We start from the raw sequence: 10,968 nt of genomic DNA, 5'->3' as shown, positions 1-10,968 counted from the left end.
TCACACTCCAATAATGGGGTTTTTTATCCACATATCAAGAAATAAGAAATTATACCTAACATGATAATGAAATCAACTGGGTATAAGAAATTAAACCTTAAATTAAGCAAAGGAAAATGAATAGAGAAGACCCACTTCCAACTTGGGGAAGAAGAACTCATTTATTCAAGTCTCCAAAAAAAACCCTCTCCAAACTTGAGAGAAAAAGTATCAGCTAAAGAATGTTCTCAAGTGAAAATAATAATAATAATTGTTCCACACCAAGACTACAACTCTAACTAGTATTTATAGTTTTCACGGATTGTGTTGCGGAGGATCGTTCGGCGACATTAGTCGAGATCGCCGATGAACTCGGCGATCCACCCTTTAATCAGTTCATCACCTTCAGTGTCTTGCCTAAAACATCCTCATATACTGGATCATTGGGCGGTACAATACTCGCGGAACTAATCGGCGACTCACCGACAACTCATTTCCTCGCCTTTTGATCCACTTCCTTCAAGGCTTCGCATATTGGAACAAAGGGCAATGCATGTCAATTCGGCGACTCGCCAATTTGGACTTGGCGATCCACAGACTTTTATTTCTTGTTCTTTTTAGCCCTTTTTGCTCCGTTTTGCGCCTAAGTGTCCATGCTTCCAGTAAAACTTCAAATACCTGAAACTTAAGCATTTTAATCAGGTATTGAGATAAAACAAACATTCGATGACACCATTTCTATTAAAATAAAGCCCTAAATGAGTCCAATTTGTGGACTCATCAGTCTATGTCGGTTAAGGATTATTCTCAATATAATGAAGAAGATGAATTATTAACTATGATTTCTCAAGAAGCTTTACTTAGCATAGATAGGATTATGGGATCTTACTTATGCACTGCACAAGTAGACTTTGAGGGTGCTTATGATATCTTTCCATTATACTATGATGATTTGAATGTTGAACATGCTTATGACTTGTTTTTTTCCATTGTCTTCTACATGAGGTTTTAACTTACAAATTGCATGCATTTAACTAAAATGTCCATTTTAGCATGTTTTCAAGGATTTTATGCATGGCTATCATACTTAGTGCATTTTTCTACTAACCCATATTTTCTACATTTATCACAAAGTGTAGGTTCCGGTGTTTGAGGTGATCTTCCTTCGATACAATCTTGGATCGACTATTCTCCTAGCTTGTGGTGAGTCCTCATGGATCCGAGGAAGAGTGATGTCTTGTTGTTCCTTTTCTGTCATTGTACTAGACTTTCAAATTTATTGTAAAGGATGTGACCGTATTTGAGACTTCGATTGTAATAGATGGCTAAATGAGACAAGTTCTAGACTTCCACTTTGCTTTTATGATATGCTAAGTGGCTTACATGATGCCTTTAGGGGCATTATGTGCCTTGTTACGTCTAGGGGGTACCCTTGGGTCGTGACAAACTTGGTAATCAGAGCACAACGTTTAGAATAATTCTAGGATGATGTTTCATAAGCCACGTCTAGTAGAGTCTTGTTCATGAGTGTGAAGCGCGTCACATTTATGAATGAGTGGCTATAAGATCTTAGGAAATTTCACTTTCTTCATTACTCCTAAGTCGTGCCTTAGAGTTTAACTCTATAAAAGTCACTTTCCTAATCCTTCTCTTATGTCTTCAGGAAATGAATACACGAAGGGTTAACATAAGAAAAACGGAGGGTGACAATGTGAATAAGGAATCTATTCATCGTAATCAACCTCCTTAAGTCAATCAAGCTCCGATTAATCCTCTGGCTATGACGGATGTGGAAATTAGGTCGGCTTTTCTAATATTGGCTCAAGCCATGACGGCTCGAGACAATAGAGATGTTGGGACTCATGTGAACCCTAATATGAATTCCACGGCTTCTAGATTGAGGGATTTTGCAAGGATGAACCCTCTCGAGTTTCTTGGTTCCAAGGTGGAAGAGGATCCCCAAATGTTTATAGATGAGGTTGGCAAGGTGCTTGATGCTATAGGGTGTCTTCGGAGGAGAAGGCGGAGCTAAGCAGCCTACCAACTAAAAAATGTGGCTCAAGTTTGGTATGATCAATGGTAAGGTGAGAGACCCATAGGAGCGGGCCCGATAGAATGGGAATTATTTAAATAAGAGTTTCTTGATAGATTCTTTCCCCTAGAGTTGAGGGAACAAAAAATGCAATACTTCATAACTTTCAACAAGGGTGTATGAGTGTGAAAGAGTATTTTCTAAAGTTCACCCAACTATCAAAGCATGCTCCAACCATGGTGGTGGACTGGAGGGCTAGAATGAATAAACTTGTGATTGGAGTGTCCGACTTGGTAGTCAATAAATGTCGTTCGGCAATGCTTATCCCAAGTATGAATATTTCAAGTCTTATGGTCCATGCCGAACAAATTGAGGATCAAAAACTCAAGAAAATGAATAGGGAGGTAAAAAGAGCTAGAACCAGTGATGGAAATTTCTCTAATGCTAAATTCGAAGGGCAAGGTCGACAAAGGTTCAAAGAAAGGTTTTCCAACCAAGGTTCCTCTAGTGCTTCCCCAATGGTCAACAAGGATAGGGTGTCTAACCCTAAGCCTCAAGTAGGTTATGATAAGGGAACTACTATGGCAAAGCCTACTTGTGCCAAATGTGGAAAGAAGCATGATGGTAAATGCTTGGCCGGTTTGGGTGTGTATTATGGTTGTGGTAAGAGTGGTCATCAATTGAAAAATTGCCCAACACTTACTGCCAAGGGGAGAGAAGATAAGCAAACTCCTCCAAGTGGTTCAAACTCCAATGCTCAAAAGCAAAACCGCTTTTATGCTATTTGATCCCGAGAAGACCAAGAGAGCTCCCCGGATGTGGTGACCGGTATGTTACAAGTCTTTTCTATTGATGTATATACTTTGTTAGATCCCGGTGCCACTTTGTCCTTTGTGACACCTTTTGTGGCCATGAAGTTTGAAATACTCCCCGAAGTGTTATTAGACCCTTTTTCGATTTCTAACTCCGGTTGGTGACTCGGTGGTGGCTAGAAAAGTTCATAGAAGTTGTCCCATTTCCTTGTCCCATAAAGTTACTTTAGTGGATTTGGTAGAGTTAGACATGTTAGACTTTGATGTGATTTTTGGTATGGATTGGTTGCACGCATGTTATGCCTCTATCGATTGTAGGACTCAGGTTGTTAAATTCTAATTTCCAAATGAGCCTATTCTAGAGTGGAAAGAGGGAAATTCTATCCCTAGAGGTCAATTTGTTTCTTATCTTAAAGCTAGAAAAATGCTCTCCAAAGGGTGTATTTACCATCTTGTTAGGGTAATGGATATTGAATTTGAAGTCCCTTCTCTAGAGTCGGTTCCAGTAGTAAATAAGTTTCCAGAAGTTTTCCCCAATGATTTGCTCGAAATTCCTCCCGAATCGAAAATAGATTTTGGCATTAACCTTTTGTTGGATACACAACCTATCTCCATTCCTCTTTATAGAATGGCTCCGACCGAGTTGAAAGAGTTGAAGGAGAAATTGAAGGATTTGCTAGATAATGGTTTTATTAGACCAAGTATCTCTCTATAGGGTGCTCCGGTATTGTTTCTTAGAAAGAAGGATGGTTCTCTTAGAATGTGCATCGACTATCACCAATTGAACAAAGTGACCATAAAGAATAAATATCCCTTTCCGAGGATAGATGACTTGTTTGATCAACTCCAAGGGGCTAGTTACTTCTCAAAAATTAGCCTTCGTTTGGGGTATCACCAACTAAGGGTGAGAGGGGATGATATACCCAAGATGGCTTTCCAAACTAGGTATAGGTATTATGAATTCTTTGTGATGTCATTTGGCGTAACTAATTCCCCGGCGGCATTTATGGACCTAATAAATAGAGTGTTTAGGCAACACCTAGACATGTTTGTGATCGTGTTTATCGATGATATTTTGATCTACTCAAGGAGTGAAAATGACCATATGGACCATTTGAGGATTGTATTACAAGTCCTTAACGACCACCAATTATTTGTGAAGTTTAGTAAGTGTGAGTTTTGGTTAAGGTCTGTAGCCTTCCTTGGTCATATAGTGTCAAACAAGGGTATTGAGGTAGATCCTAAGAAGACAGATGCGGTCAAGAGTTGGCCTAGACCTCTAACTCCTTCCGACATTAGAAGTTTTTTGGGTTTGGCCGGTTACTATAGGAGGTTTGTTGAGGAATTTTCCTCTATTGCTTCTCCGTTGACGGCTTTGACCCAAAAGAAAGCTAAGTTTGAGTGGTCGGAGACTTTTGAGAAAAGCTTCCAAGAATTGAAATATAGACTTACTTTCGCTCCGGTGTTGACCTTACCGGAGGGTACGTATGGTTTTGTTGTTTATTGTGATGTCTTTAGAGTTGGGTTGGGATGTGTGCTCATCCAACATGGTAAGGTGATTGCTTATACATCGAGGCAACTTAAGGTCCATGAGAAGAATTATCCGACCCATGATCTTGATTAGCGGCGGTTGTGTTTGCTTTGAAAATATGGAGACATTACTTGTATGGGGTCCATGTGGATGTTTTCACCGACCACAAGAGTCTTCAATAAATGTTTAGTCAAAAGGACTTAAATCTTCGACAAAGAAGGTGGTTTGAACTTTTGAAGGATTACGACATGAATGTTCTTTACCACCCTGGAAAAGCTAATGTTGTAGCGGATGCACTTAGTAGAGTGTCCATGGGTAGTGTGGCTCATATAGAAGATGAAAAGAAATAGTTAGTTTGTGATGTACATAAGTTGGCTCGGCTAGGTGTCCAACTAGTGGATTCCACCAAGGGTGGTTTCATGGTTAATAATGGCTCCGAATTGTCCTTTGTGGTGGATGTGAAGTCTAAACAAGATCTTGATCCTATATTAGTTGAATTGAAAGAATCGATACTCAAGAAGTCTGTTAAGGCTTTCTCCCCAAGGGGGGAGATGGGGGTACTTAGGTACCCAAGGTCGATTATGTGTTCCGGATGTGGATGGGTTAAGGGAGAAAAATTTTAGAGGAGGCTCATAGTTCTCGGTATTCTATTTATCCAAGAGCCACCAAGATGTACCATGATTTACGGGAAGTCTATTGGTAGAATTGAATGTAAAGGGAAATTGCGGGATTTGTAGCCAATTGTCCTAATTGTCAACAAGTCAAGGTTGAGCACCAAAGGCCGAGAGGCTCATTGCAAGATATACCAATTCCCACTTGGAAGTGGGAAGAGATCAATATGTATTTTATTGTGGGTTTGCCTCGTACTCGAAGTCAACATGATTCTATTTGCGTCATTGTTGATAGGATGACAAAATCAACCCACTTTATTCTCGTCAAAGTTTCTCATTCGACGAAAGACTATACAAATTTGTATATAAGGGAGATAGTGAGGTTACATGGAGTTCCTTTATCCATCATTTCGGATCAGGGTCCTCAATTTACTTCACACTTTTAGAAGTCATTCCAAAAGGGGCTTGGTACTAAGGTGAAGCTTAGCACCGCTTTCCATCGTTAAATGGATGGTCGAGCAGAGCGCACTATTCAAACTTTAGAAGACATGTTAAGAGTGTGTGTTATAGATTTCAAGGGTAATTGGGACAACCACTTGCCATTAATAGAGTTTTCCTACAATAATAGTCACTACTCAAGTATCGCTATGGCTCCTTTTGAAGCCTTGTATGGTAGGAGATGTAGGTCTCCGGTTGGTTGGTTTGAGGTAGGTGATATTGCTCTTATTGATCCCGAATCGGTTTATGAGGCTATTGAGAAAGCTTGGCTCATTAGAGAGAGGTTGAGAACGACTCAAAGTAAACAAAAGTCTTATACCGATGTGAGGAGAAGGGATCCAGAATTTTAAGTTAATGATTGGGTCTATTTGAAAATCTCACCTATGAAAGGTGTGATGAGGTTTGGCAAAAAAGGGAAACTTAGTCCCCGATATGTGGGCCCATATCAAATTTTGAAGTGTATTGGGAAAGTTGCCTATGAATTGGACTTGCCAAATGAGTTGGCACTAGTTCATCCGATATTTCATGTTTCTATGCTAAAGAAGTGTATTAGAGATCCGGTATCCATTACTTCCCAAGAAGGGTTGGGAGTAGATGAAAGCCTTTCCTATGAAGAGGTCCTGATAGAGATCCTTGACCGGCAAGTCAAAAGATTGAGAAACAAGGAAATAGCTTCCGTAAAGGGTTTGTGGAGGAACCATTTAGTTGAGGTGCTACTTGGGAGGCCGAGGCCGATATGAAGTCCCGATATCCTCATCTCTTTCCTTCTACTCCTATTCAAGCTTGAGGTAATTAGTTCCTCTTGAGTTTTAGTGTTTTGGAGGTCATGAGTGTTACATGAGTTTTTCCATGATTTCCTTATGTTATGCATGTTCCTTATGAAATTCATTTTTAGTGAGAAAATAAGTCATAATGAATTATGTTCCTCATGTCGTTGTGCATTTAGTATGAATTTCCTATTTTGACTTCATGAGATGGGTTGATGAACATGCTTTAGTATGCTTTTGAGAGTAATCGCTTATTGGCACCATGATATTGTGTTGAGCATTATTTAAGTTTGAGAAGTTAGTTCCTCCTATGATTATGAGAAATATTGAGTTTCATGCATATTTGGGTTGTTAGATGTAGTTCCTACTCCCTTGTGTTGCAATGATTATATTTTGAGATGGAGTTGATGTTTCCTCCTTTGATTTGTGCATTATTTTGATGTTTCATGCATAATGGGCTTGAGTTTTTATTTCTGTAAGGTGTCTAGATCATCATTCGAGGACGAAAGTTCCCAAGGGGGAGATATTGTAACAAACCAGAAATTAGTAGACCTAGCTAGAGCTTGACGTTAGGATTAGAGCCTTGAACGTACCCTCCCGTACCTTAAAATCCATGTGTTAGTGTTAGAACGTCAAGTTCTAAACCCCAAGGACCAAACCTAGGTCCTTGAGGAAAAGCCTCAAGGACGCTGCCTGGCAGTGACCCACAGAGGGCACCCACCCCTCGTGGGTTAGCCCACGCCCCGTAGATGGGAGTCGTGGGTCAAGCATACCAAAAACACCTCCCAGAACTAGCCCAGACCCTGACCCACGCTTCACCAACACGGGTCGTGGTTCCAACAACGGTCCGTAGGTGAGGGGGTCGTGGGTCACACCTGGAAGGTGGTTTTTGGGAGTTAGTTGAAGGGTAGTTTTGGGTTTTCCATTTTAATTAACTATTAAGTGATGTCGTTTTGTATTATTTTAAACTAACTATATAAGTGTTTTAAGCCCCTAAACTAAGGCATCTAAATCATAACTACCAACTTCCCAAATCAAAATCAATTTCCCCAAAAACAATCTTCTCTCTAGAACTCCAAGGAAAAAGAAGAAGAAGATCAAGTTAGGGCTTTAAGAATGAGGCTTTTTCACACGAATTTGTTAGATTTCTTCATCTAAGGTATGGTAGTCTTGATCCATGAATAGTTTTCATCCATGGAGCCCCTCAAACTCTTAATTTCAAAAGTAGAAAACCCCTAAAAGCTAGGGTTTTGACTCCAAGTCATGGATTCTTTCTAAAACAATTTTTTATGATTTAATTACTTTAATTGATGATTGAATTGTGGAATTATTGTAGTTTTATGATGAAATCTCCCAGGAATCCACGATAACCCCATGTCCCCAATTTATGAACTTGTGAAGTGGGTGAATTGTGGTGAGATAAATCTTATGAGATTATGTTGTAGTAATTTGGTGATCTGAATCATGTTGTGTTCCATATCTAATGTTGTAAATCTAGATGTATTGGATGGAATGTAATCATTGACCCAATAGGGGTAAAACATGAGAATTATACAGATTGTAGACTCATTGTACATGCTTGTGGACATAATTATAATCTAATTGTTGTGTTGATTGAAAGTCCATTCTCATAAACACATAATGAACATGATGTGAAAGTTCTTCTCACAATATGATGATTGTAAGGTTGAAAGTCCATTCTCACCTATTGAATCTAGGAGCTATTTTATGGGTTGTGTTGGATGAAGGGTTAAGAGAGTTTCCATGCAAGTAAACTCAATTCAAGATTAAACATGTAATTGTGGGAAGTAATGCTTAGCACCGAGTGGATATTGAATACGAGATAGAGGCTCTCCCGTTATGAAAGGCCGGGTTTCTAAAGTTAATCTCATGAGATGGAAGCTCCCCCGTTAAGTAAGGTTGGGGTTTCTACTAACAATTTCCTTATCCCACAACTATGTGCCCTCATACGTCTTTAGCTAGTGGATCCACCTAAAGTCTAATACATTTTAGTTCTACCTTAGGCAAGTAGGACACCTCTTTTCAGTTTGGGACATGACACCGTTTCCCAACGTTCAGCTCATATGGTCTATGTCGGTTAAGGCTTATTCCCAATATAATGAAGAAGATGAATTATTAACTATGATTGCTCAAGAAGCTTTACTTAGCATGGGTAGGATTATGGAATCTTACTTATGCATTGCACAAGTAGACTTTGAGGGTGCTTATGGTATCTTTCCATTATACTATGATGATTTAAATGTTGAACATACTTATGACTTATGTTCTTCCATTGTCTTCTAAATGAGGTTTCAACTTACAATTTGCATGCATTTAACTAAAATGTCCTTTTTAGCATGTTTTCAAGGATTTTATACATGGATATCATACTTCATTTTTGTACTAACCCATATTTTTTCTACATTTTCCACAAAGTGTAGGTTCCGGTGTTTGAGGTAATCTTCCTTCGATTCAAGCTTGGATCAACTATTCTCCTAGCTTGTGGTGAGTCCTCATGGATCCAAGGACTAGTGATGTCTTGTTGTTCTTTATCTTTCATTATACTACACTTTCAGATTTATTGTAAGGTTTGTGACCCTATTTGAGACTTCGATTGTAATAGATGGCTAAATGAGACAAGGTCTAGACTTCAGCTTTGCTTTTATGAAAACTTTTTAAGGCTTGAAATGCATTTTACTCTTTATTATTCTTTACTTATGTTATGTTATGCTAAGTGGCTTACATGATGCTTTTAGGGCCATTATGTGCCTTGTTACGTCTAGGGGGTACCCTTGGGTCGTGACAAATGAGGCTCACCAACTGACTCTGAGTGCTCAACTGGATCAACAAGGTGCTAGATGTTGATCCTGGTTACCTGTATCTGCATCATAAAATGATGCAGGCCAAATGGCAATAGTACATTGAATGTACGAGCATGCGAGGGGAAAACTAAACATAACATAAGCTTGAACTGAATTCTGAAAGAAACACTTACCTTAACTTTACTCAACTCATGGATACTCAACTCAATGCAGAAATAAACAACAGTAAAGATGTAGTTTATATAAAGCATTTAAACAGTAGGTAACAACTCAATATACATATATAATAAAGTAATATAACTCTATGGGAGTTTCTCTAACCGACAACCATCACTATGAGATATGTGATCATACAGTATTTCGCCCACGCTGCAAGAACTGTCCTATAGTTGGCCGGGATATAGAACGCCTCAACTTAGTGGATCCACTAAAAATTATGACCCTTTCTACCCACGTTGGCTACATGGTTTATGGAGACATGAGTTATTATGAACTCGTCCCCATATCAGTGCTCAATACTACTTCCAAAATAACTCAGCTCATATGTTTAAAAATAAAACTCTTTATGTGGTTTGAGATAATTACTCAAAACTAGCTCAAAGGCTCTCTTGGAAATCGGTGTTTCCTCTCTTGTTTAAAATGTGAAAATATTTACTCATTTAGGAATACTTAGTCCCCATATACTCTTTTTGAAGAAATGAACTTCATTTGTTACTCTTACTTAACTCAAAACTCAAGTCTTAAAATAAGTATAAAGTATTTGCAAAATACTTTTTGAAAGGACTCTAAGAACTCTGTAGACTTAGCTCTTAACTTTCCTTGAATTTGAATTTATGGATTCAAGGATTGTGATTTGTGATAGGAAAGATCTCACGATGTTTAGGAGTTATTTTAGATAGTTAAACATGAGAAACGATCAAGAAATCACTGTCTGGAAACAAGTCTGTGACGCGGAGATGCATTCAAATATTTGGTCGCGAAATAAATTTTGAGGCAGAAGAGTCTGTGACCGCTCTACGATGTGGAGAGAAAATTCCCCATCCTGAGGAACACGTCCGGGACGAGGACCTGATACCAAGATTCACCCGACTTTTTCCTTCTTTATTTTCTAACCCCAATTCGCCTAAACTCAGTTCTTTTGCTCAAATTCTCTTTAGATTTAGATACCCAGTATATACACACAAGAATCTAACTCAAACAACTCAAGGAAACAACACTATAATCTCAAGAAACTCCTCAATCTCAACCAAAATTCAAGAACGAAAGCAATTCAAGAACACACATCAAGAACATTCAAACTTCCAATCTTTTTAGGACGACTTCACGCTAAAATAAACATGTTTGGCACGTGGGTGAATGAACCCAAGGTTATGAAAGTCTTACATACCTCGTACGATCAAATCCTTGATAACATCCGCAATCAATTTCTCACGAAGACGACGAATCTTGACTTTCCTCTTCTCTTCTCTCTTGAGTTTTGCTCTCTAAAACCTTAGCGTGAATTTTCAATTGTGAAAACTAAACCAATTCAGTTTTGACCATAATTAATTCACTAAAAACGAATTTAAATCAATTGGGTATGGAAAAGACCATAATACCCTTCTAAAATCCAATTTTGACTTTCCTTATCTAGACATCCCGACTTCCAATGGGCATATCTCCCTCATACAAACTTGAAATTGAGCAAACTTAGTGGCGTTGGAAATATAATTCAAAGGTCTTTCCTACGGTATCTTGTAGCACACCTAACTCATCATGATCTAGGAGTTATGGTCGTTTGAAGTTGACCCAAAACTCATACTTAGCTTAACTTTGTCAAACTTTCCAAATTTGATTATTTCCAAAAACGATTTATTTCTAATTCTAGATCTTTCAAATAGAGAGGTGTTACACCGTTGCCTCGTATATATGATCTC

The sequence above is a fragment of the Solanum tuberosum genome, unplaced genomic scaffold (assembly GCF_000226075.1).
Source record: "Solanum tuberosum cultivar DM 1-3 516 R44 unplaced genomic scaffold, SolTub_3.0 scf00207, whole genome shotgun sequence".
In the NCBI taxonomy this organism is placed as follows: domain Eukaryota; kingdom Viridiplantae; phylum Streptophyta; class Magnoliopsida; order Solanales; family Solanaceae; genus Solanum; species Solanum tuberosum.
The sequence above is the reverse complement of the archived record's forward strand: the minus strand, read 5'-3'. Positions refer to the sequence as shown.